Source organism: Trichomycterus rosablanca, chromosome 4 (genome assembly GCF_030014385.1).
Source record: "Trichomycterus rosablanca isolate fTriRos1 chromosome 4, fTriRos1.hap1, whole genome shotgun sequence".
NCBI classification, from domain to species: Eukaryota; Metazoa; Chordata; class Actinopteri; order Siluriformes; family Trichomycteridae; genus Trichomycterus; species Trichomycterus rosablanca.
In genome coordinates, this window is record NC_085991.1 from 14045746 (window position 1) to 14072481 (window position 26736).

Sequence of the window (26736 nt, forward strand, 5' to 3'; positions counted from 1 at the left end):
CAAACGTTGTGACGCTGTCTTTAATCTGTTAGTTATACAAGAGATTTTACAACATTTACATTACCATGATATTTTATCTTGTCATGTTGACTTCTTGCTCCTTGCTGTTTGGATTTTGTAACATTTTCAATGCTTTGAATTTGCCCAAAGATATTCTAGAATCTTCTTCAACTTCTACCAGTGTATCAGCATGTGTCATTTTTGTTTGATCATTAGATTTTAACGGGACACTTGATAAGGTTTTTGTATAGTTCAGCGAAGCATTCCACAAAATAAGGGCTCGTCCGGGATTTGAACCCGGGACCTCTCACACCCAAAGCGAGAATCATACCCCTAGACCAACGAGCCAGCAGGAACAACTTTTTTTAAGGAGTTGAAACATGAATAATATTTAAAGGCTCCAAATAGTAAAAAAATATTTTAATTAGTCAACTGTCAGGACTAGGAAGCATTTGAAAGCTTTGTGCTGTCCCTTTGTAACCCCATGTAATTAGACAGGCTTTACATGTTTACCAATTTAATGCCACCTTTGATTTCTAATTGTAGACTGTGATTACATTTTGAAGAGACAGTGTCTGCTTATGACCCACTAGACAGCTTGCATCTCTCATTTTAGACAGTAAGCACAATGAGAAAGACTGGTGGTACTTGGGCACAAAAACAGCATTATAGACAAGCAACTGCTTTCTATTAAACCACCAGTAGAGGTCATAAAGGCACCAAGGTCAATCAATGACCAAAAATATTGGAAAGCAAGTGAATGGAACAAATTGAAGAATAAATATTGGCTATTTTTATTAGTTTTTGCACTGCACATTCTTCTCCAGGATGCCATCAAAGTGAGTCAATTAGATATGACAAAACAAGCTCTTCACACATTTGTGTTTAACTATTTGGTGCTGCTAATGTTTCTTTTAATGTTCATTTGTTGATGCACCTGGCAGAAAGTGTGCATAACTGTGGGCAACATCAACATTTCCATTTGAATCATTTAGTAAAACCCTTCTTAGGTTTTTTAATGGAACAACCCATGTACTGTACCTACTCAGATAGTAAAGATATTCCTTAGGTGGAGAAGCTTATCCAGAAAAGCTGAGACAATTATGGCCAGTGCAATGTGAATGTAAGGCAACTGTTTAAAACCTCCAAGATATATCTAGCCACACAAAGAGGTCTGCAGAGTTTCCATCTGTGTTACAGAGGCTGGCTATTACAGTTTTTCTAAATTGCTAATACACATTTCCTGAAATGTCCTCTCCTTTTCTCAAAACACTAAACACAAAACCCAAAATGCAAGCTACTTTCACAAAACCTCTGACTTGTCTTGCAAAATCAAACAATCAACTCAAAACTATTTTATCTTTTCTCAAAACCAAACACTGCCATCAAAATACACACAAATCCAGCCAATGCATGAACACTACACAGCAGTTATAACACACTACATAAACATTACAAAACACTGCTTTTATCATAGCATATCATGTTTTTTGTATACATGAAAACATACTTACTGATGTGTTTCTGTATATGAAATTTGTTGAGGGGGCCAAAAAAGTATTTTGCACTGGGGCCCATGAGCTCCTAGTTACGCCACTGGACAAATCTCAGTATATTTTAAGTACATTTTGTCACTAGGGAAGCCTTGTGTTGGACTGTAAGGACTTATAAACCACAAAAAGTAGTAAAGTGTTTTCCATTCATGTTGTGACAAGAAAATGATCCACACAGCAACGTTGTTTACTAAATTATACACAAGAGGGCAGAATCATCTACGTACATCTTACACAACACTGAAACAGCTGCACAGTTTAAACAGAAAGTCAAGTTCAATGGTTCAAATGCATAACAAATGATTGCAGGCTGACCAAAGTCATACTGCACTTCAACCATGACACTGTTCGCTCGTCTTTGCCTTTTTCATATTTTTTTAGGTAAGATATAAATTTAACCTGTCGTTCTTTTTTCTGCATCATTTTTACACTACAGTTCAGACTGAAACATTAAAAGAAAGAAAGAATAAATTAATATATATTTCTCTCTTAAACAGGTTATAATTCTGCAGCAGACGTTCAACCCGTCTCTCCAACTGAAAATGTCTTGGAGAAAACCTCTGTTACTCTGTCCTGTAATTACAGTAGTGTTAGTGCTAATGATTATCTGTTCTGGTATCGTCAGTACTCAACATCCAGACCAGAATTCCTCATTTTGATTACTGAGGGTAATTTTGAAAGAAAAGCTAATCCTCCAGTTCCAGGAATATCTGTAAAGATAAATGAAGCTAAAGATCGAGTGGATCTGAACATCATCTCTGCTGCAGTATCAGATTCTGCTCTCTATTACTGTGCTCTGCGGCCCACAGTGACAGCAAATCATACTATATTGTACAAAAACCAAACATCTACATTTAATCTGTTCTGCTGTTTTATGAAGAGGAAAATGTTTAAATGTTTAAAACATAAATATTACTGCCCTTTATTATTTCTTTACATTAGTTATAAAATACAATAAAGATGAGTTTTCTGTTTTTATTACTAGCCTAAAATGTAATAAGAAAACATCATCTTGGAATGTCTTATTCTTTAATGTGAAACCTTGATTTAACTGACCTTCATTTAACGTATTTTAGATTCAACGGACAAAATCTGGAAAACCAAAAGTCTGGTTTGATTGTTTATTCCTGCGAGAAGTGTATCAAGACCATGAGTGATAGGATTGATTGTGTTGGGAGGCTTGCTTTGTTCTTGCCCTTTTCTTAGTGGTTTATGCTTATGCAAGTTCTAGTGCTTAGTTATGCACCAGAGCTGCTCCAGTAGCCACCAGCAGTGCTTCAGACTCTGTAAAAGTGTAATAGAGTCCCCACTATACCATCACGGCAAGAAATCATCTCCTCCACCACACAGGTGAATGAAATTTCTCCCCAGTAGTACAGTACACCAGTTTTAATATTTATTTACAGGTTTTACACAACATATTTACATATCTATACATGTAGCATCCTCCAAACAATCATCAAGGATATGATTGTGGAAGGACAAGGCTTCCGTGAGATGATCAACACATTTCCTACATGGTATAAACTCCTGTACAGGTTTAATGGAGGAAAAGTATGAGGTCACTTTTGAGAGAGTAAAAAACAAACCTTAAAAATGTTACATAAAAAATCACACTCACCACAGATGCTTGAACAAGTATTGCCACTGAAGCATACTTAGGAGTCACCTGCCACTTTGTTAATCAGGATTGGAAGCTTAATGTTATGGCTGATTGGTGTATATATATAATTGCTATTTTACACAATTATTTTTTTTCAATGTTTTTCTTTAATAAATATAATGTTTATTTAAAAACAAGATTGGGTGGTGGAGTGGTAAATTACAGTAGTCCACAACTGCTGGGAATGTTATGGAAAAATGAGATATTATGTTTGATATCACCTGAATATTAGTATTTTGCTGCTTGTGCATTAAATACTTATAGTTGTTAAATCCTTATGTGGTTGCTTGAAGTGAGGCTGGGAGACTAAAATACAGAGATAAGCAATGTCTGTCATTAAGCTGTCGTAAAGCTGTAGCAACTAGATAAGAAACCACACTTAGCACAGAATTGAGGTTCCAAAGTCTAACACCCAATGTCATGTGACCAGAGCAGTGTAAAGAGATGGCCATAGTATCTGTCACTGGTTCTTCTCCAGATACACTGCTGTAAGAACCTACAATCATGGCAATAAATCCTCCAATCCAGTCAACTGTAATCTTTGTTTTCATTTATCATCTCACCTTATTTTTCAACAACAGGACCAAAGATGCTCTTGTGTCTCCATACAGATATGACTGGCTATGTCTGAGGGGTGGTCGAGGCCCTGTGATGTAGTGGCGCCCTGCCCCGTGTATCCTTGACCAGGATAAAGTGGTGGTAAAAACATGAAGATTAAATAAAATCAAATTGACAAAAGGGGCAAATACTTTTGTAGAACACTGTAAGTGCACATTTCACTTTTAAACTGCAAAATCTCTGATTCTCTCTGCTTAAAGGCGTTCACATCCTCCACAATGGACATGAGATAATACAGGTTTACATGCTTTGTGTAGTTTGATTAAGGTAATCAGTTCAGGCCCTGTGCATAATAGTCTGTTAGCCCCGAACTACTGGAGTGTGTTTTTAAATCTCTGTGTTTAAAATTAATGTGAGGACTTGCAAACCAACACAAACCACAAGAAGTAGTGAAGTGTTTTCTACATGTGAAAAGAGAATTATTCACACAGCAACGCTGTTCACAAAATGACACACAAGAGGGCAGAATCATCTACAGTACATACAAAACACAGAAACAGCTGCACAGTTTAAACAGGAAGTCAAGTTAAATGGTTTCAATGCAAAAGAAATGATGCCAGGCTGAGCAATGTCATACTGAGGTTTAGCCATGACACTGTTTGCTCATCTTTCGCTTCTTAATATTCTTTTAGGTGAGAAATAACTTTAACGTGTGTTTTTTACACTATACTTCAAAGAACCATCACCATCACTACAGTGAAATGTAGTTGTGGAAGCATCATGAAGAAAACCTCCTCCAACTTATAAGCAAACCTAAAATGGGGTGACAGTGGATTTGATTCTCCAGCTGGGTGGCTGTGGTCCTCTCGGTGTGGAGTTTGCATGTTCTCGTTGTGCCTGCATGGGTTTATCTCCAGGTGCTCCGGTGAATCAGACCCACTGCAACCAGGACAAAGACAAAGTGGTTGTACAACAAAATAATGAATAAATTAATGATCTGAAACCTATAAATGTGACAAATATGCACAAATACATTGGGAGGGGGAACATACTTTTTACAGCACTGTATTTAGGACAACCTTCAGTCACCAAAACTAACCACCAAGAATTTCTAAGAGTTGCTTGTAAATATATTTTCTGTCAGTTGTTATTTTCTGTTCAGCAAAATAATGATTACCTGATTAACTGATGGAATTTTCTCTGTGTAAATGTTTTAATATGTTTAGTACATATGAGAAGTGACATTGTGTACAAAAATTGAATACACCTGATATTTTATAATGTTTGCACTTTAATATCTGATTTCAACTAAAGAAATCTATTTCTTTAGTTGGTATTTAATTTTTAAAATGCAAAACATTAATAAAGTTGTTAAAAGATTGGAAAAATCTGGAGAAATCTCAGTCAGTATAGGGAAACGCTGAAAACACCAAATACTTTTTTACAGCACTGTTTCCAGGAGAACTAATGTTTTATGATGTTTGCAGCACAATGATGTTCCTCCTCTTTTTCATTTTCATTATTGTTGATGATAATGGTAAGTGATATACAATATGCATCATATTTAAATATGTTTGTATTAATTTTCTACTATTAGAAGCATAAATTTTATATTTAGAAAAATGTGTTTAATATGGTATCAACTAAATGTTATAAATTGTTATAATGTTTTATATCAGAAGCTGCTGAGAGCATTAAACCAGATCAAACCAGCTATTCTTCACCTGAAGCAAGCAACATCACACTGTCCTGTACATATGATGGATCAGTTCGTAGTCTTCACTGGTATCAACACTAGCTGTAGCCTAGTGGTTAAGGTACTGGACTAGTAATTAGAGGGTTGCCGGTTCAAGCCTCACCTCTGCCAGGTTGCAACTGTTGGGCCCTTGAGCAAGGCTCTTAACCCTTAATTGCTTAGACTGTATACTGTCACAACTGTAAGTCGCCTTGGATAAAAGCGTCTGCTAAATGCTGAAAATATGAATATGCCTCAAACATCTAAACACAATCACCAATAATTACGAAATGAAAACATCTGTATCTGATCTCTGTACACACTCTTAGCCTAATACTTGGTTAATGCACCTTTGAAAGCAATTACAGCTTCAAGGCGTCTTGGGAAAGAAGCTACGAGCTTGGCACACTTGTTTCTGGACATTTTTGCCTTTTCTTCTTGACATATCATTGCAAGCTCCATCAGGTTGGATGGGGAGCGTCGGTACACAGCCATTTTCAGCTCCTTCCACAGATGTTTGATTGGATTCAGGTCTGGGCTCTGGCTCTGCCACTCAAGGACATTCACACACTTTCTCCAAAGCCACTCCTTTGTTATTTTCGCTGTGTGCTTTTTGCGAGTCCTTTTCATGTTGGAAGGTAAACCTTTACCCAGTCTTACATTCCCACATTATGATGCTGCCACCGCCATGCTTCACTGTAGGAATGGCATTAGCCAGGTGATGAGCGGTGATTGGTTTCCTCCAGACGTGACATTTGGTATTTAGGCTAAAAAGTTCAATTTTGGTTTCATCAGACCAGAGAATCTTGTTTCTCATGGTTTGAGAGTCCTCTAGGTGCCTTTTGGTAAACTCCAAACAGGCTGTCATGTGCTTTTTACTACAGAGTGGCTTCTGTCTGGCCACTCTACCATAAAGGTGTGATTTGTGGAGTGCTGCCTGAATGGTTGATCTTCTGATAGTTTCTCCCATCCCCTCAAGGATACGCTGGAGCTCTGTCAGAGTGACCCTCAGGTTCCTGCTCACCTTCCTGGCCAAGGCCTGTCTTCCCGATCACTCAGTTTGGCCGGGCGGTAAGGTCTAGGAAGATTTTTGGTGGTTCCAAACTTCCATTTACGAATGATGGTGGCCACTGTGCTCTTTGGGACCTGTAAAGCTGCAACAATTTTTCTGTACCCTTCTCCAGATCTATGCCTTGACACAATCCTGTTTCTGAGCTCTGTAGATAATTCCTTTGACCCCATGGCTTGGAGTTTGCTCTGATATGCACTCTCGACTGTGGGACCTTATATAGGCAGGTGTTGGCAATCCCCAATCATGTCAAATCAATTGAATTTACCACAGGTGGACTCCAACTAAATTGTAGAAACATCTCAAGCAGTATCAGTGAAAACAAAATTAGAATCAGAATCAGAATCACTTTATTTCGCCAGGTATGTTAAACATACGAGGAATTTGCTTTGGTGATACACTCAATGATACACACAACAGTCCACATAGTAGTACAAACAATACACATAATAGTACAGACAATTACACATGTATGACATGTAACATAGAACATATTTAACAGACCTGACAGCACACGGACTGTTAACCAGTATTTACCAACATTTACCCAAGAGAACAACTGTGGTTAAAAAGTGTTACAGCTCTGGGGAAAAAGCTGTCTGGATGTGTTTGTTTTTATTGTCCTGAGTCTTCTGCCAGATGGAAGAGTTTGAAAAAGGTGATGTCCAGGATGAGAGGCGTCTGCTGTAATTTTGCCGGCACGCTTCAGCACTCTGCTGTTGTAAATGTCCTGAAGCGTTGGCAGACTACATCCAATGATCCTCTCCGCTGTCCTGATTATACGCTGGAGTTTGGCTCGTTCATGTGATGTTGAGGAACCAAACCAGATGGTGATGGACGATGTAAGGATGGACTCTATTATTGCTGTGTAGAACTGGATCAGCAGACTCTGTGGCAGGTTGAATTTCTTCAGCTGTCTCAGGAAGAACATTCTCTGCTGAGCCCTCTTGGCGATGGAGAGTGTGTTCTTTTCCCACTTTAGGTCCCTGGATAAGGTGGTGCCCAGGAACTTAAGTGACTCCACCACTAAGGCCATAGAGCCATTAATTGTGAGGGGGGGTAAGGAGGGAGCGTTGCGCCTGAAATCCACCACCATCTCTACAGTCTTTTGTGTGTTGATCAGCAGGTGGTTGTTGCTGCACCAGGAGACCAACTGCTCGACTTCCTTTCTGTAGGCAGACTCGTCACCATCGGTTATGAGGCCCACCACAGTGTTGTCATCAGCAAACTTAAGGATCTTTACAGCTGGTTCCTTAGAAACACAGTCATTGGTATAAAGACTAAAGAGAAGGGGTGAAAGCACACAGCCTTGTGGTACACCAGTACTTAGGTTCCGCTGGTCTGAAGTGTGTTTTCCTAGCCGTACCTGTTGTGTCCTATTTGTCAGAAAGTCCATGATCCACCGGCAGATGGCATCCGGCACTGACAGCTGGGACAGTTTGACCTGCAGCAGCTCTGGCACTATGGTGTTAAAAGCCGAGCTGAAGTCCACAAACAGAACTCGAACGTAGGTTCCAGGACTGTCAAGATGCTGTAGCATGAAGTGCAGGGCCACGTTGACTGCATCATCGACAGATCTATTTGCTCTGTATGCAAACTGCAGGGGATCCAGTAAAGAATTTGTGATGGTCTTCAGGTAGGCTAGGATCAAGCGTTCGAAGACCTTCATGACTACAGATGTCAGGGCCACAGGTCTGTAATCATTCAGTCCAGAAATGTTCGTTTTTTTGGGGACTGGTATGATGGTCGATGTTTTGAAGCATGAAGGAACAGAGCAAAGTTCTAATGATCTGTTAAAAATGTGAGTGAAGGTAGGTGCCAGTTGATTGCTGCAGTGCTTAAGGGTGGATGGAGAGATTCCATCTGGCCCAGGAGCTTTTCTCAGCTTTTGTTTCTTAAACAGTCTGTTAACGTCCCGCTCGTTGATGGTTAAAGGAGCCGGGGACAGAGGTGAGAGAGCCATGGTGGAGGAGCAGGATGAAGAATTGGGTGTGAATCATATCAAAGGGTGTGCACACTTGTGTACATATGATGCTTTACATTTTTATTTTTAATAAATTAGGGCAAATGTCTAGAAATTTGCTTTTACTTTGTCATTGTGGGTTATATTGTGTAGAATCTTGTGGAGAAGGTGAAAGGGGTGAGAAGGAATGTGCAGACTTATCGGCTTGACTGTAACTAAAGTCGTGGCCAAAATATTGGCACACCTGCAATTCCAAAACCTCATTTCACTTCCTTTTTATTTAATTTACTTTCATACTAAGATTCTTAAGAACTTTATCACACAAAGTCAAACAGGATTCACATAAGATTTCTTCTTTACGTGTGAGTTTCTGTGCTGAGTTTAGATTGAGTTTCTGCACTCGGTCTTACAGATCTTTACAGACCTAATTTGCTAACAGTTTTAAACTAATATAACTAATATTTTTGTTTATAATGTTTTTTATTGCAGTGCAGCTACTGAATGACCCAAAGAAATACTGTATCCTGTACAATTATTGAAGTATTGACTAATAACAGCACAGTAACTTTAAAGGTCTCCATCAGTGTTTTGATAAAGAATAGATACTGTACAATAATAATGTGTATAAAGTTGCTGCAACACCTGCACTTCCTGTGTGTGGCTTCCTAGAGACTTGTTTCCTCATGTGATGAGTTCAGCACTATTATACAGAGTCCTCACAAAGCTGTGATCAGAAATGGCTCCACTATGTAACTTACTGCACATTGGGAGATACACAGCACTGATTCTTACTGTAGCATCAGGTAATTTATTATCATTCTAAATAAAACCCATGTTATTAAGATGTAAAATCTTAGTTTAATATTACAACATTTTTATATTATTTTCTCTGTTATTTTTACAGGTGGTTTTGCAGATAAAATCTGGCCAATAAATTCCAACATTACTGCAAAAGAAACAGAGACTGTTACACTAAAATGTTCATATGAGTCAAGCAGCAGTGGAATTTGGCTTTACTGGTACAAACAAAATCCTAACAGCGCACCACAGTTTTTACTGTATAAAGTTGGTTCAGCTGAGAGCACTCCTGATGATCCTCGATTAAAGACAGAAACAACCGGAGACACCACTGTACTGACCATCAACAATGTAAAGCTGACAGATTCTGCTCTCTATCATTGTGCTCTTAGAGAAGCCCAGTGATAAAAAACTATTGAGATGCTGTACAAAAACTCACATATATGAAGTTCAGAAGATCAAAGTTATTTATTCCCACAGCTTGTTATCAGTTAACCACACACACACACACTCACACACACAGTACAATATAAATAGCACCTGCTGTCTCTGATTGTTAGTATCTTGTATTATTCAACAAAACTTTATATTTAACACCCATAACAACCTTATAAACTGATTGTTTTGTAATGATGCTCCTGTTTTCTCTTCTACTCCTCTCAGCTATACAATGTAAGTCCATCTCATTATGTTTCATGCAATCACTCATACACTTGGACATAACCGTTTCCACCCCTACTTCCAAGGCGTCTGTACTTCTCGCCTAGTCAAATAAATTCCAAAACTCTGTCCCAAACAGAGGATGTGTTAGCCTGTTAGTGGAATGCAGATGCTGCCAGTGTAAAAAGCTGGAGAACATATTGAACACTGTATAAGAAAACGTTCACATTTTTCCAGTGTGCAGCTTTATTTATTCAGAGGATTCCAACCCACCACCACCCGACATGCTAATAGTAGCTATGCACTAAACATCTTGTACTTTTGCTGGTACTTTGTTTTGACATATACAACAAACAGACCAAGGTCAAAACTACGGTGGCCCGCTGAATCAAAACACAATAACATTTACACAACCAACAAAAGCTGACAACACAACAACATTAAGGAAAAACGCGAATACAAAAAGGACAACACAACAACATTAAGGAAAAACGCGAATACAAAAAAGACAACATAACAACATTAAGGAAAAACATGAACACAAAAAAGACAACACAACAACATTAAGGAAACACGAATACAAAAAGGACAACACAACAACATTAAGGAAACACGAATACAAAAAGGACAACACAACAACATTAAGGAAACACGAATACAAAAAGGACAACACAACAACATTAAGAAAACACGAATACAAAAAGGACAACACAACAACATTAAGAAAACACGAATAAAAAAAGGACAACACAACAACATTAAGGAAACACAAATACAAAAAAGACAACACAACAACATTAAGGAAACACGAATACAAAAATGACAACACAACAACATTAAGGAAACACAAATACATTTCCACAACGGAAGTGCTCCCGGTCACTAGAGGGCGTCTCTATCATTTTTTATCTGTATGAACACTGCAGCAAAAGAAGCAAGAAGCAGAGCAGCGTAGTGCAGAGCATCTGGCTTCGGTTTTACTTTAACATTCAGTGATATAATTCTAAATAAAATCGAGCTGGATTGGAATGATGCCAGTCCTGAAACAAAATGAAACTATTAACAACGGCTATGTCCACAAAATGGAAGAAAAGTGTTTTCCACCACTTCTGAGTTTTCTGAAGCAGACTGATGTGTTTAACATTTGATCAGATCTGTCAACACCTCCCATGTGTTTATTGTAGTCCTTTACTACAGCTGGTTGACGGACTACTTTTCTGTCCCACGTGGCACCATTCTTTACCATCCTAGAAACCTCTGATGAATCATTAGCATTGTGGAAATTAGAGAGGCATGTAACTGCTCTTGTGTCCTTCCACTGAACAACTAAGACATTTCCATCAATTCTACACCACCTCATATCACCACGGTTAGCTTGCCACTCCCATTTCTTGACATCTTTGAAATCCACTGGGAATTTCTTACGATTAATCCTACATGTTCCACAAGCATTGATTCCCCACTCCTTAAGTCGGACCATAACAGTTGGTGATGTATAGAAGTTGTCAAACCAAACTGTGTGACCTTGATTTTTAAATGGCTGCACAAGGACTTCGATCACTTTTATAGCCAAATCAGTTATGCGCCCATCAAGACTGCCTGTGTATACATCAAAGTCTAAGGTATATCCCGAATCTGAAGTTGCAATGACCCACAATTTGAAACCCCAGCGAGTAGGTTTGCCCTTCATATACTGCTTGAATCCTGATCGACCTTTTGATTTTACCATTCTCTCGTCTATGCTCAGATATTCATCAGCCTGGAAAAGCTGCTGACACTTGGTTTTGAGGTGGTCCATCAGGTAACGCAACTTCCTAAGACAATCAAGATTATTTTCTGTGGCAGGATCTACAACATGGAGGGCTGCCATCAATTCCTTGAAACGGTCACGGGACATGAATAACTTGGCCCATGAACCCTGAAGAGATCTGGTTCCCCAATATCTGTGAATGCTGTGGAGGGACGTGAAACCCATGTAAATGAGGAGCCCAAGAAATCGGTAGAATTAATCTGGGGTCACTTCTTCCCATGCCCCATGATGGTTTGCATAAGACGGCCTATTCAATACAAGCTCCCACCCCTTAGAGTTTGTAAACTGGCAAATCTCAGCAACAATGGTGTACGTGAAAAACAACTTGAAGAAGTCTATTTCACGCAAGGTACTTGTGGCTGACCGTACAGCCCTATGCACACTTCCCAGATCTATGCCTACTGGATGAGAGGGATTAAATGGTATGGGCTCTGGTGCTTCTGTGTCTACATCAGCATAGGAAGGAAAGGATACAGATTCAGGGAAGCGTTTCCGCTTCCTACCTGACATGGGACAAGAAAGACTAACCAAACCCATAAAAGAAAACAAACATTAGTAAAAATCATAATCTGAGTTTGTATTCTTTTGTTGATTTTAACTTTTGTTGGCAGCCCTGATTGTGTGTGTGGGTGCAAATGCTGACATTTTTTGTCAGCATATATGTACACACACACATTTACAAATACACACACTTGGAATACATGTATTTACCGATAGGAGGTTGTTGGTTGATCCCTCTGCTCATCTTGCTCTTCTTCATCCTCTTCTTCCCCTTCATCCAGGAGCTCCATGTCCATGAAGTCCTCCTCTTCAATGGTCATGCCTTCATGATCTTCATCGTTGTCATGTTCAGCAATAAGCCTAAGCTCGTCAGGGCCTAGCCGCTGTCTTCTCTTCAGAGACTCCATAAGGCGTGCATATTGAGCCTTGTCTCCATCCATCTCAGAATAATAAAAGAAAAGAGATTACATTGAATAAAGGCGGTGACAGTGATGTAATTTTAAAAATAATTACATATATGTAGAATTCAATCACAAATACTCTATATGTTTTTGTCAGAGAAGCTAATGTCCACAGGCTCATGTTTTGAAGTAAACTCAAGTACACTGAACCAATACATATGACAAAAGTTTCTCAAATCTGGCACATGGTTTACACATAAAACAATAATTATCTAAGAGGAGCAATAATTACAAGACAAAACTTGATGCTATGGTTATATTTTAAAATGTTGTAAATAGTCACAGACTGAAATGTTATGCACCTGTATGCTTTCAAAAAAAGCTTTAAAAAAAAGTTTGATACCATATTTTAGTCCCTTTCAAATACCTCTTGCAATACATTAGAAAATTATGCAAATCTGACAGAAATATTTTATAGATAAAACTATTTCACTGATACAAGTAAGAATTACCACAGAAAAAAATATATTGTGGTAAAAAAAAAGTTATAAATTGCCCAGACTGACATGTTATCTACCTATATGCACCTATATATGGTAGCATAGCATACTTTAGTCTCTTTCAAATAAATGCAGCAATTTTTTAGAAAATGATGCAAATTTCACAGAAATATTTTATAGATAAAATAATATTTCTCTGTTATAAGTACAAATTACCACAGATAAAATATACCATGGAAATAAAGGTTATAAATTGCCCAGACTGACATGTTATCCACCTTTATGCTTTCTGCCTCAGCTAACTTACTTTAGCCAGTCATGCTAAATGCATGTAATGCAAAATAAATGTTATTATGAGCAAAGCTAAGGTGATTTCTAAGCAGACTTTAGACAGTATTGAAGTAAAACAAGTAAGCTATAACTGATTTCAAGATTACATGCATAAAATCTAACTTTGGACTTAGTCGAGCAGCCTGTTCAAACCACATGGCTGCAGAGTGCAACACACAGCTCCGGTAGTTTAGCTTAGCTTGGTTCACTACTATTACCTTATTTGTGTAAAACTGCTGCATACTTTACAAACTACTAAACAAACGAGACTAAAAAGGTATCTGATAAACTCTCCACACGTATTTATTTCCATCTAGATGGACATAAAAAACATTACAATCGATTCAGAAAGGAGAGCTGTGCAGCTGACTGACTAAACTTAGAACGCAGCTCTCAAAAACACCTCAGCCTTTCCAAGGCGTAAGCACTAATAATATTAAAATTTTACCATTAAAGCCAAGTTTTCTGAGTAGAAATGAAAAGTAATAACACTAATAAACAGTTTTAAAATAAATCTTACCTTATTTCACTGACAGAATTTCTCTTTCTGTGTTGTTATCCAGTCGACTGTCTCAGCTGCGTCCGTGTGAAGGCGGGGCGAATGAAAAAAATAAATTCTCCTCCTTCTCATTAAATATGCAAACCAGCCACGACATAAACCACTTGACCAATGATATTGTCTTTTAGCCTGGGTTGTCAGCTACCTGGGGAAGTTTTCAGATTTACAATCAGTGATTGGACGGCGGAGATATAAGACTTTAAGCCATCGAAATTATTGTTTCGAAATTTGAATGGGCCGGCTTTAAAGGGTTAAAGGAGCAGTTCAGTGATATGTCAAACGTGGTTTGAAGTTATTTCAACACAGTTAAAATTGGCCTATTTTGTCAGGGGTTTTTTTGGGGGGGGGGGGGGGGGATGGCATGACAGATTTTCATCTTTCAAAGGGGGGCGTGACAAAAAAAGTTTGAGAACCACTGGGTTACAGTAAGATAATGGTAAAGTAATTGTACAATCATATATCATTTAAGTATTTTTCTACATATAAATTTGGACTAGATTCTTCCACTTCCACTTCTGATCTTCTCTGATAAAAAAATGCAAATGCTAAACAGACAAAAATGTATATAATGTAATTAGATAGAATGTTTTTATCTATGTGAAAAAATACAGTGTATTTAGTTAAAATATTTAGTATGGCTGTGAGTGATTAATGTAAAGCTCTGCTTTCATTCCCCACTCATATCAATTGAATATAGGAGGAGTTTGTATAGAACTGTAAAGTAATACAATCACCCCGTCCTTCCTTCACTTCTCACAATGCAAACATGATGTTCCTGTGTTCTCTTCTTCTCTTCTTATCTATACAATGTAAGTACGTCATTATATTTTATGCAGTCACAGTACACAATGTGTTTTAATTTTACTGTATGACTAAATAACAACAGCTATTTTTTCTTTATTTTACAACATTTATTACATCACATATAACATATTTATCTGATTTGCAGGGAAGAGTTTGGCACAGTCAATAACATCACTGAATGATACATTAAATGCAGCAGTAGGTCACAGCATTGTTCTCTCTTGTAAATATCAGAGTGCAAATAATCTGCAGTGGTATCGTCAGTATCCTGGATCTACACCAGAGTTTATTGTTCTTATCGGTGCATTTGGATCACAGCAGAATTCTAGCATTCCTGGTTTATCAGCTACAGTTGATGGAACAAAAAACCTTGTGAATCTGAAGATCTCCTCTGCTGCAGTATCAGATTCTGCTCTGTACTACTGTGCCATGGAGCCCACAGTAACAGGAAACTCCACAATGTTGTACAAAAACCTGTGTGTACAGATCACAGACTGAGAATCGCATCGTTTATTTTTTTTTTTAGATTTACGACAAACTTATACATTTATATTATTTATACTAAATACAAACCCAATTTTATGAAAAGTTTAGATTGTTTGTAGATTTCAATAAAACAAGAATACAAAGATGTTTATACTGACCAATTTTATGGCATTTTATTTTTAAGTATAAAAATTTGATTCATGTATATTAATTAATTTTAAATTAATTAATTAAATAAAAATTTGATGTCTGCATTTAAGAATAATGGGACACATTTTATACACTTTATTGCACTTAATAATGATTTGGAAACTGAAAATACTAATTGTTGCAGCTTTGCAAATATTTAAATAATTTATATAAATAATATATAAATAAGATATAAAAGCATAATCTGAAATAAAAGCAGGCCAGTTAAACAGAAGCACTCAGAGTCTACAAAGCTACACAGTTGTAGCACATACAGAATGAGGCCTGGGATTGTCTTGCTGAACTAACCATGAACATGCTGGGACATTATGTCACCTTGACAGCAACACGTTTCTCTACAAAAACAGAAAATTCTCACCACTCGCGCAATATACAACATCTGAATGACTTGGCCGTCAGAACGTCAGTAGGGATTTCTTCCAGGGTGAGTATTTGCTTTCGATTAACAAAAAAAAAACACGGCAACACGCCATATGAACTAAAAAATGCCTGCTTTCTCTCTTCGCTCTTTCTCTCCGCCACGCATCATTCTCACGTCACTTATATGACCGCATCAGTGTTGTCCTGATTTGCGGATCGTCAGACATGTCAATCTCCAAAAGCGGCTCATGCATTTGGATAGAAAGAGTGTCAGTAACCATGAAGCATAAACATTTTACAATAAAATAAACCCATACGTGCCTGGGCACGTAACACACCCAGCCTCAAAAAGACCAACCCTCAGGCCATTAACATCTTGAAAGCAATTTTATTTTCCGTACCTTTCCTGTGACCAATTTCCAGGTGGTATTCTTAGAGGATCAGGAACCACCTTATCAGTCGCTGATTCTGATTGTACATTGTGTTTAAAAAAACTAGAGGGTTATTGTCAGTATATACAACTACAGGGGTAGGCCTAGCCCCAACAAACACCTCAAAGTGCTGTAAAGCCAGCACTAATGCTAAGGCCTCCAGCTCAATAGTTGAATAGTTCAGCTCATATTTGTTAAACGTGCGGAAAAAATAACATACAGGGTGGTCAACTCCATGTTCGACTTCTTGTAGCAAAACTGCTCCGGCGCCCACACCACTGGCGTCTACTTCCAACTTAAATGGCTTTGAGCAGTCCAGCGCTGCCAGAACCGGTTCATAACATAAAAGTGCTTTAATGTTTTCAAAAGCCTTCTGAGCTTCCTGCGACCACTTGAAAACTCTATTTATACTCAATAATGCCGTGAGAGGTGCTGCCACATCTGCAAAATTTTTGCAGAAACTTCTATAGTAACCCACCATGCCTAGAAATCTGCGAAGTTCTCGCCGAGTACTAGGGCTTGGAAACTCCACAATAGCCTTTACCTTAACATCAACAGGGCACACTTGTCCCTTACCAACTTTCATACCTAGGTATGTGACAGTGGCATGTGCAAAGTCACATTTTGCTAGGTTTAACGTTAAGTTTGCTTTTTGTAGCCTCTCAAAAACCAGACGTAGAGTATGTACATGATCTAACCAGTCACAGGAATATACAACCAAGTCATCCAAGTATGCCGTACAATGAGGTACTCCTGCCAAGACTGTATTTACCAACCTCTGAAATGTTGCTGGAGCGTTTTTCAAGCCAAATGCCATCACAAATTACTGGAGGAAGTCGCCGGGGGTGACAAATGCAGACAATTCTGCTGCCCTGGGGGTCAGTGGTACCTGCCAGTATCCCTTCAAAAGGTCCAGCTTACTCACATAAGAGGCTCCTTCAATGGTATCTATACATCCATCTATTCTGGGACAGGGAAAGGAATCAGACACTGTAACAGCATTTAATTTTCTATAGTCTGTGCAGAATCGATACGTACCATCAGTTTTTGGCACTAACAGACAGGGAGAGCTCCACGGGCTCTCACTTGGGACGGCAAAACCATGTTGCATCAGATACTCTACCTCTTTACGCAAGATAGCTCTCTTTGAAGGAATAATAAAACATACATAATTCTTGGAACCTTTTAGTCTGTGCAGATGACTCTGATAGCCCCCTCTCCCTTCTCTTTGATTATCCTCAGCAGTCTTTCCACTGCCAGGAATAAAGAGTTCCATCTGGTAGCATTAGGGCGCAGCAGCTGGAGGGAGCAAACATCTTCAACAGTTTCAGCTGCAAGTGTTGATCTTCCACATTTGTTCCAAAGTGCATTGCAATTGCCAAAAGTCAAATGGATCATTTTCTTGTATACCTTGGTGGATGTTGCTTTCATGTTATCAACCATAGCTATTAGGTTGAGTGAGTGACAAGCACAGCGCTGGTGCTTGGGGAGTTGAAATTCCGACACATCAACAAACTCCGATTCCTCATACCCTTCTTCATCCTCTTCATCCTCACCTGGTTGAGATGCATCACCATCACTTTTGACTACACTGTTGTTCTCATTTTCACCGAAAACTTGAAAAGCTTTTATGAAGTTCGAGCTGTTGTCTGTTGGAGTTCTCAGAATCTTGCCTCGAATTTCGAACTCTGAATGGATGCCAACACATCAAAAGTGTGCGAACCTCTCAGTTGTTTACAGGCTTGGGCTGCCGAGCATCTTTTGAGACTGTCAGGGTCAATCCAATGGGCAGTAACACCAAAGAAGCTCTGCCTATTGGCAGACCAGCAGTCGGTGGTGGTGGTAATATGGTCAACTTCTCTCATGGCCTCAGTCACTGCTTTCTTCATTTCCTTCATGGCAACCCGTAGTTGTAGTTTGCAGCGTGATTGCATTATGGGTAATGAAGTGCTTTTCTACCTGAGTTAGCCTGGATCTGCACAGAGTCCTGTATGCTACTTTTCTTATCTAAACTTTATTAAACTAAAATAATGAGGATTGTGATTGGCCAGTTCTTGCCCATTCTTGGGGGAACACTGAAACATGATTGGACAAGGTCCCCAAAAAGGCCCCCAAACATAAACGACACTGAGCGCCACTGGCCCCTGTAGGACTGCGCTTGTGACTTCCCTGAAACTCCGGTCTTTGACCAAGGACAGAATAGAAAAATGTGAAGCACGGCATACAAAAAAACCCTGCCGTGACCCGGATTCGAACTGGGGTTGCTGCGGCCACAACACAGAGTACTAAACACTATACAATCATGCCATTCCAATGTTCAGCCACGTCCAGCTCACGTCCACTGCTCCCTGATAGACTGCAGTCATAGTCCCAACAGAACAAGCTTCTTGAGCTACAGCACAGGTGAACTAATAGGCAAAGTTTTGCTCGAGTCCTATCATAAAGACAAATTCCCATACCGGGAATCGAACCCGGGCCGCCTGGGTGAAAACCAGGAATCCTGACCACTAGACTATATGGGAAACTGAAGAGCTTGCCATTGGCTGACACCAGCATCAGTCACTTATTTTCACTTTGACAAGAACTGCATTGTTGGATCTGAGGTACCGAGAACCATACACAAGGAGTTAGAAAGACTAAATAGGCACAAGGTAACTGAGCCAGCCAGGAGTCAAACCTAGAATCTTCTGATCCATAGCCAGACGTGTTATCCATCGCGCCACTGGCCCCTGAGGGACTGCACTTGTGACTTCCCTGAAGCTCCGGCCTCATTTCTGTCTTTTGACCAATGAGAGAATGGAAAACTTTGAAGCACAGCATACAAAAACACCGTCCCATGACCCGGGGTTGCTGCGGCCACAACGCAGAGTACTAACCACTACACGATCACGCCATTCCAACAGGCAGCCACATCCAGCTCACGTCTACTGCTCCCTGATAGACTGCAGTCATAGACCCAACAGAACAAGACTTCTGAGCTACAGCAACATGGCACAGAGGAACTAATAGGCAAAGTTTTGCTTGAGTGCTATCATGAAGACGAATTTCCATACCAGGAGTCGAACCCGGGCCGCCTGGGTGAAGACCAGGTATCCTGACCGCTAGACCATATGGGAAACTGAAGGGCTGAAGGGCTTTACATTTAAAAAAAAAGTGTGAAAAGTATGCTGAAGCATTTCAAAGCCCTTCCTTATGAGTTCTTTTAATGTGCTTTTAATTCTTTTAAAATAATTTGTATGCATATTTTGGTTTGAATAAATAATAAAAAAGGAATCAGTCAGAGGTGGTGTAATATTTTATTCTTATTGTAAAATGTTTTCAAAATATTACATTAATATACTGCATTTATAAAGATCTATATATGTTCTAAAGTCCTGTATAACATGTAACTGCTGCAACATTTCACAGTAAGTTTAAAGTAATTGTTTTTAGTTTATATTTTTTAAATGTGTACTCTATATTTTTACAGTGTACTCTGGATGTTGAATGGTGAATGCACTTCTTCAAGCAAGAGGACTAAGGGTGTATAAGCATGTCAGAGCTTCCATGCACCATGTTGACACCCGTATGGTCCGTTTAGGATGTATTGCTCGACGGACGTACTCAGTTCTAGGCCCCCAGGCTTTGATGCACATAGACACAAATACAAATGTTAAAATGAAACTGTTAGTTTGCACTTGCTGATTGGCAGTTTAACACCATCTTTAACACCAACCTTCATACGTTTTCTTAAATTTAACATAGATAAGCTTAACAATAAACACACAAAGATGACTTTTAAGAGAACCTTTGAATGTTTTATTTGTAAAGAAGCCACCCACCAGTAATCATCCTCAGGTTTGGAAACAAAATCTTTAGAGCATTTAAAATCAATTCAGAAAGTACTGAACCCCATTTAGTGCACTTTTCTGTGTTGAGAATTTAATTTTAAATAGATGTAAGATCCAATTTAGCCACCAATCTAAACTTAATTGTTTTTTTTAACTGAAATATTGTATTCACACAAGTATTCAGACCCTTTATTCGAGACTTAGTAGAAGCCCCTTTGGCAGCAATCACAGCTGCAAGTCTTCTTGGCTGCATTTTCACAAGCTTTGCACGTCCCATAGCATGGTGCTTCCATGACTAAGTTTAAGCATAGAGCACCTGGCCACCGATAGCAGGTTTGGTAAACCTTCTTTTCTCTGTAAAACCTTAATGTGGACTTTTTTAGCTCACTAAACACTTGATTCTAGGTTTTCCATTACAATATAAATCATGTTCATCTTATTCTTACCATCACAACGAAGATGCTAACCTAATCTCAGAAAATCAAAGAAAATTAAATAAGTGGCTGACACTCTATGTTTAAATACATACAAGTTCAGATCTGGCTTTGAATCTCTGTTGGTGCTATTGGCTTGCCGGGCATCTACGCAGATGTGATCAACTATATTGAGGTTGGCTGAAGCCCTGCAATAGATTTGCCCTGTCCAGACTATTCCTGCCTTTTCTGATGGAACTGGGCCCATCACAAACAACCAGATAAAGCAGTTGATGAAAATAAAATGAATGAAATAAAAATCTTCTACATACTGACAGACAACACAGCCCATAAGTCTCCAGCAGTGAACATACATAGACATACATAGATAATGTAAATGATGATGTGTGTAGTTATGCTGCAGTATCTGCACTTCCTGTGTGTGGCTTACTAGAGACTTATTATGAGTTTCATTCAGCACTATTGTACAGAGTGCAACCAAAGCTGTGTTCAAAAATGCCTCGATTATGCAACTTGCACCAGCCCTGAAAAAAATCTCATCTTCAGCATAAACATCAGGAAAACAGTTAATATTAAAGATCATTCACTATTCTAATTAATGCAGTTTTAGTACTATGGTTGGGTTTTCCTGATTAAAATGTTCCATGAATATTATTTCTGTGCAGGTACGAGCGTAATTGTTGCTTCTTCTAGAATCTTTAAAACAGAAGGAATGTTTCATATCAGTCTATAATTACACAGTACATTTAGATTTTGGCTTCTTAATCACACCTGAGGGATGAAATTCCTTCAAATTCCTTAAATTGTCTAATGATATTATGCACTGTAAAGGGAGAAATATGCAAATCCTTTGTTTTTGAGGATTATTGATTTTAAGCATTTAATAGTCTCACACATTTGTTGACAAAATAATTATTACCATCACCTGTTGACATCACCTGTTTAAAATCACATCATTACTGGGTTTTATGTATTTAGATTATCAATCCAAATGTACAGACTGGTGTTTTTTCATACAAAATATTTACTGTGGTATAAGTGTAGTGCCTGACATTTACATTTGCAGCATTTAGCAGACGCTTTTATTCAAAACGCCTTACAATTATGACTGAATACAATTTAGGCAATTAAGTGTTGAGGGCCTTCCTTGCTAAGGAGCCCAACAGTGGCAATTTGGCAGTGTGAGGCTTGAACCTGCAACCTTCTGATTACTAGTCCAGTACCTTAACCACTTTTAACCTATTTTATGCATGAAATCATAAAAACGTGAAGAGCTTCAGTTAATGTTCACGTCAAACATAAATGTTTATAAAATGTAATAAAAAATGTCCAGTGGCATTGTTGGCATGGTTGTTGGAGCTCGGATGTGTAATTAAGCATGTCAGAAACTGCTGATCTGGAATTTACACACACACACAACTGTCAGTCACAAGACTTTATACAGAAATATACAAAACATTGAGCTTATAAAGCAGTTCTGCAGACAGAAAGAAGTAAATAACTGCATAAATGATCAGTTGTACAATTGCACACACATGTAGAGAGAGAAAGTAAACACATGATGGCTCCATGACTCCATCTACATTTTATTAAACACTGTAACTGCTGTATTGTTAGGAAGGGAAGTTACAGAGAGGAAACGGTTCATGTATTACAGCAGGCTTTGAGCTTCATGGTTCTGCAGTTCAGTCATGTCACTGCTTGGAGTTGTTTTCCTTCTGTCCATTGTTACAGGTAAGAAATAACATCACATTTACCATGTTTTAAACTATACTTGTTAATACATATTTGTTAGCAGAACATTACTTAATCAATCTAAACTTTAAAATATAAATTAAAATGTATCTTCAAATAATATTTGATGGTTTGATCTGATCTTTACAAGGTTTCCTCTCACATTACTGGTCTGGATATCCACAATGTTAACACTTAATTACATTAACATTTCTCTTTCTTTTTAACAGGTTATATCTCCTCACAGACAATTAAATCAGTTTCTACCACTGAAAATGTCTTGGAGGGAAACTCTGTCACTTTATCCTGCAATTACAGTAGATCTGCTGGAAATAATTACCTGCTGTGGTATCGTCAGTACTCCACATTCAGACCAGAGTTTATTATTTTGGTTAATGAATATAATAAAGCTGAAGATTCTGGCTTTTCTGCAAAAATAAATGAAGCTAAAAATCGAGTGGATCTGAAGATCTCCTCTGCTGCAGTATCAGATTCTGCTCTCTACTACTGTGCTCTGCAGCCCACAGTCACAGGAAATCCAATGATACTGTACAAAAACAAGCCTAGTTACATGCAGGCATAGCAATATACAGTGGATATACACCGATCAGCCATAACATTAAAACCACCTCCTTGTTTCTACACTCACTGTCCATTTTTTCAGCTCCACTTACCATATAGAAGCACTTTGTAGTTCTACAATTACTGACTGTAGTCCATCTGTTTCTTTTCATGCTTCGTTAGCCCCCTTTCATGCTGTACTTCAATGGTCAGGACCACCACAGAGCAGGTATTATTTGGGTGGTGGATGATTCTCAGCACTGCAGTGACACTGACATGGTGGTGGTGTGTTAGTGTGTGTTGTGCTGGTATGAGTGGATTAGACACAGCAATGCTGATGGAGTTTTTAAATACCATGTCCACTCACTGTCCACTCTATTAGACACTCCTACCTAGTTGTTTCACTTTGTAAATGTAAAGTCAGAGACGATCGTTCATCTATTGCTGCTGTTCGAGTTGGTCATCTTCTAGACCTTCATCAGGTCATAGGACGCTGCCCACAGGGCGCTGTTGGCTGGATATATTTGGTTGGTGGACTTTTCTTAGTCCAGCAGTGACAGTGAGGTGTTTAAAAACTCCATCAGCATTGCCGTGTATTATCCACTCATACCAGCACAACACAAACTAACACACCACCACCATGTCAGTGTCACTGCAGTGCTGAGAATGATCCACAACCCAAATAATACCTACTCTGCAGTGGTCCTGTGGGGGTCCTGACCATTGAAGAACAGGGTGAAAGAGGGCTAACAAAGTATTTAGAGAAACAGATGGACTACAGTCAATAATTGTAGAACTACAAAGTGCAACTACACGGTAAGTGGAGCTGATAAAATGAACAGTGAGTGTAGAAACAAGGAGGTGGTTTTAATGTTATGGCTGATCAGTGTAAAACATCTACACACTAGTGGTGTGCAATACTGCAAAATTTGGTATCGATCCGATACCATATAAATACAGGCCAGTATTGCAGATACCGATACTGATACTTTTTAATAATTAAGGTAGATGCATCATCAAATTGCTAAATCTGAATGAATTTTCATGATCTTTAAGTGTTTTTGTGATTTTTTCCTTTGGTTTATTAATTAGTTTAAATCTGGGACAGAATTTGGGCAAAGTTTATAGGTAAATAGAAAATACTTTATTATCATAATTAACATTTTTGTTCAGAAACAATAGAACAGTAACAAAACTATTTTCCCTCATACATTGTCATGTCTGAATTTTTTCTTAAATAAATAAAGTGCACAAAAGTGTCACTCGAGAACAATTTAAAATAAATTCTTTTTTTTTTTCAGGTACAAAAATTAAATAAAGTATAAATAACTAAACAACCCTGAAAGCCTTGAGTTCAAAGAAATATTCCCAGAAGTCCCCCTGTGGGTCCTGTCCCCCTGTGCAGAACAGAGGTTTTGGTTAGAGGTTTTTATTCAGGAACAGTATCATGTTCACATTTTTTGCTTTTATTGCACATTCCTGTGACTTAGGAACTGTCCTGCTTTTGAAATAATCCTCTCGGCTGGCACTGATGTTGCAACCGCTCCCAGGTGTTTCTTGGCAAGTTTGCTACTGGGTAGTGGATCCTGATCCTGAGGAATTAGCCTCTCTTCTGAAGTACCTGTGCATTTCAATTAGGGCATCAGTGCCAGTTGTCCAATGCTGCTGAGATGCAAGGACTTGAGAGTCAAATTCTGTCCATATCCCACCTTTTGATGCAGGTGGGGATGCAGCAGCACCTGCAGATGAGCTTACAGTAGTTGGAGGAGCTGGAGCAGATGATGAAGATCTTGAAGTCTGACTCACTGACTGCATTTCGGTGACAAGTCAAGCTTTTACAGGCTCAACATTTGCAGAGTCACGCAAAATTTAATGTCTAGGTAGGTGCTGACAGCAAGACCATAAAACGTTTCAATAGCCCCAAAATGATGGTGACATTGCACTGACAGCTCAGCAGCTAGCTTGCTACCTTGGTGCTTAGAAGGTTTAATGGTTCTGAGAAGCAGTGACACCAGGGGAAGCACCTTTGAAATTGAAACACACATTTCAGTTGATATCTCCCTGGTTGCTTCCTCAAATGGTCTCAGTGCATCGATGGAGAGACTAATGACAGACCATTCTTCTTCACTTGAACAAAGTGAGCTCTTTCCAAGGAGACAGAGGACTGTGGCTCCTTTCGCTCAGTCAGTCTCTTCCACATGTAGAAAACAGAGTTCCACCTTGTCTCAACTGCTTGAATTAGTTCTGCTGCTTCTGAATTTCTTTGAGCTTATCTGCAGCTTTAGTGCTATGGTGAATGAAAGCAACAACAGCACTGCTTTTCTTATGAATCTCAAGCAAGTCAGGGTGAGCCTTGAAAGAGTCTTTCACCGCCAAATTCAAAGTGTGTGCGAAATGTGGGTAGTGTGCCCAACCTGCTTTGCGCACAGCAGCAACCATGTTGGCACCATTATCGGTTATTACAGCCAGAATCTTGCCCATTATGCCCCATTCTTGCACGATTCTGGTTAATTGTGAAGAGATATTGTCTGCAGTGTGTTGTCCAGGAACAGAGCATGCTTCTAGCACGTATGCCAACATTTGCCAGTTTTCAACTATGATGTGGCATGAGACTGTTAAATATGCCTCAGTGGCTACCACTGAAAATGGCATGGAAGGAAACTCTGTCACTTTATCCTGCAATTACAGTGGACATGTTGGAAATAATTACCTGCTGTGGTATCGTCAGTATACCACATTCATGGGACAGTGAGTGTAGAAACAAAAAGTGGTTTTAGTGTTATGGCTGATCAGTGTACCTGCCACATTTTACATATGAATGCATTTGTTCATACTGCCTAATGGTGTGTTTATATGCAGGTTTTTTTTCATAAAAGTATACTTTCATTGGTTTATAGTGTATGCTGCCATTGGTAAAAAGTGAGGTAAAAAAGGAGCTACACGAACATTCTAAATTGCTAAATGACACCTTCTGCTAAATTGATCATAACTTTTGAATAGAAGATGATAGATTCAAAATTATTTTCATGACAAATGGCTCACAAAATTGCAAACATTTCATATACTCTATATTTTTCTCTATATTGCATAGAAATGTGTTAAAAATTTAAGTATTTATGTATGAAATAAAAATTGAGAGGTTTTTAGGTTGATTTTGGAGGATTTTTGTATAGATTTGGTTATATTACACTTAAATAACCATACTGAGTTTTATATGATTTTAAAGAACTGATTCTTCTGGTTATAATGGTGTGTATATATAGTCTATGCTATGTACGGTATTTACACAATAAGGTTTTTTCTATGACTATGTTACATAGTGTTCGAAAATGGAATGTTCCACTCAGGCATGAAAGGGTTAAATAAAAGTTCAAGAAAATTAACAAATCAGATTTTTATTTTATTTCATATTAAAAAAGTGTCCAAACTTTTCTGATTATGGTATTTATTTTTCAGCGTTTTAAGGTGTGTTATGGACAAAAGTACATAGTAATATTTAAGTTTACGTTGATTTTATAGTGTTTTAATTCAGCTTTTTATATATAATAAACGAAAAGGTCATTTGAGTATTAATTACTTAACATCTCTACATATACTTTTTTTTAAAGAAGAAAAATGTATGTATGTATTTATTTATTTATTTATGTATTTAACATAGACATTAAATAGAATAAAAGTGATCTTAATACTACCAAGTGTATTCAATTATGTTTTGTAATGTATAAAATTTGCATGCAATTTAATTGACTTGTATGTGATTTATTTCTTATATCTTCTAAGGAAAGT

The 26736-nt window shown here is 38.3% G+C and overlaps 3 non-coding genes across 3 annotated transcripts; all 3 read right to left on the bottom strand.

Moving 5' to 3' along the window:
- Positions 1-276: 276 nt before the first annotated feature.
- trnap-ugg (transfer RNA proline (anticodon UGG)) lies at positions 277-348 on the bottom strand. The gene has a single exon. It is a non-coding gene; the product is annotated as a tRNA-Pro (tRNA).
- An 18493-nt stretch (positions 349-18841) lies between these two features.
- On the bottom strand, positions 18842-18913 carry trnae-uuc (transfer RNA glutamic acid (anticodon UUC)). Its single transcript has one exon. It is a non-coding gene; the product is annotated as a tRNA-Glu (tRNA).
- A 522-nt stretch (positions 18914-19435) lies between these two features.
- trnae-uuc (transfer RNA glutamic acid (anticodon UUC)) lies at positions 19436-19507 on the bottom strand. Its single transcript has one exon. It is a non-coding gene; the product is annotated as a tRNA-Glu (tRNA).
- Between the last annotated feature and the right edge of the window lie 7229 nt (positions 19508-26736).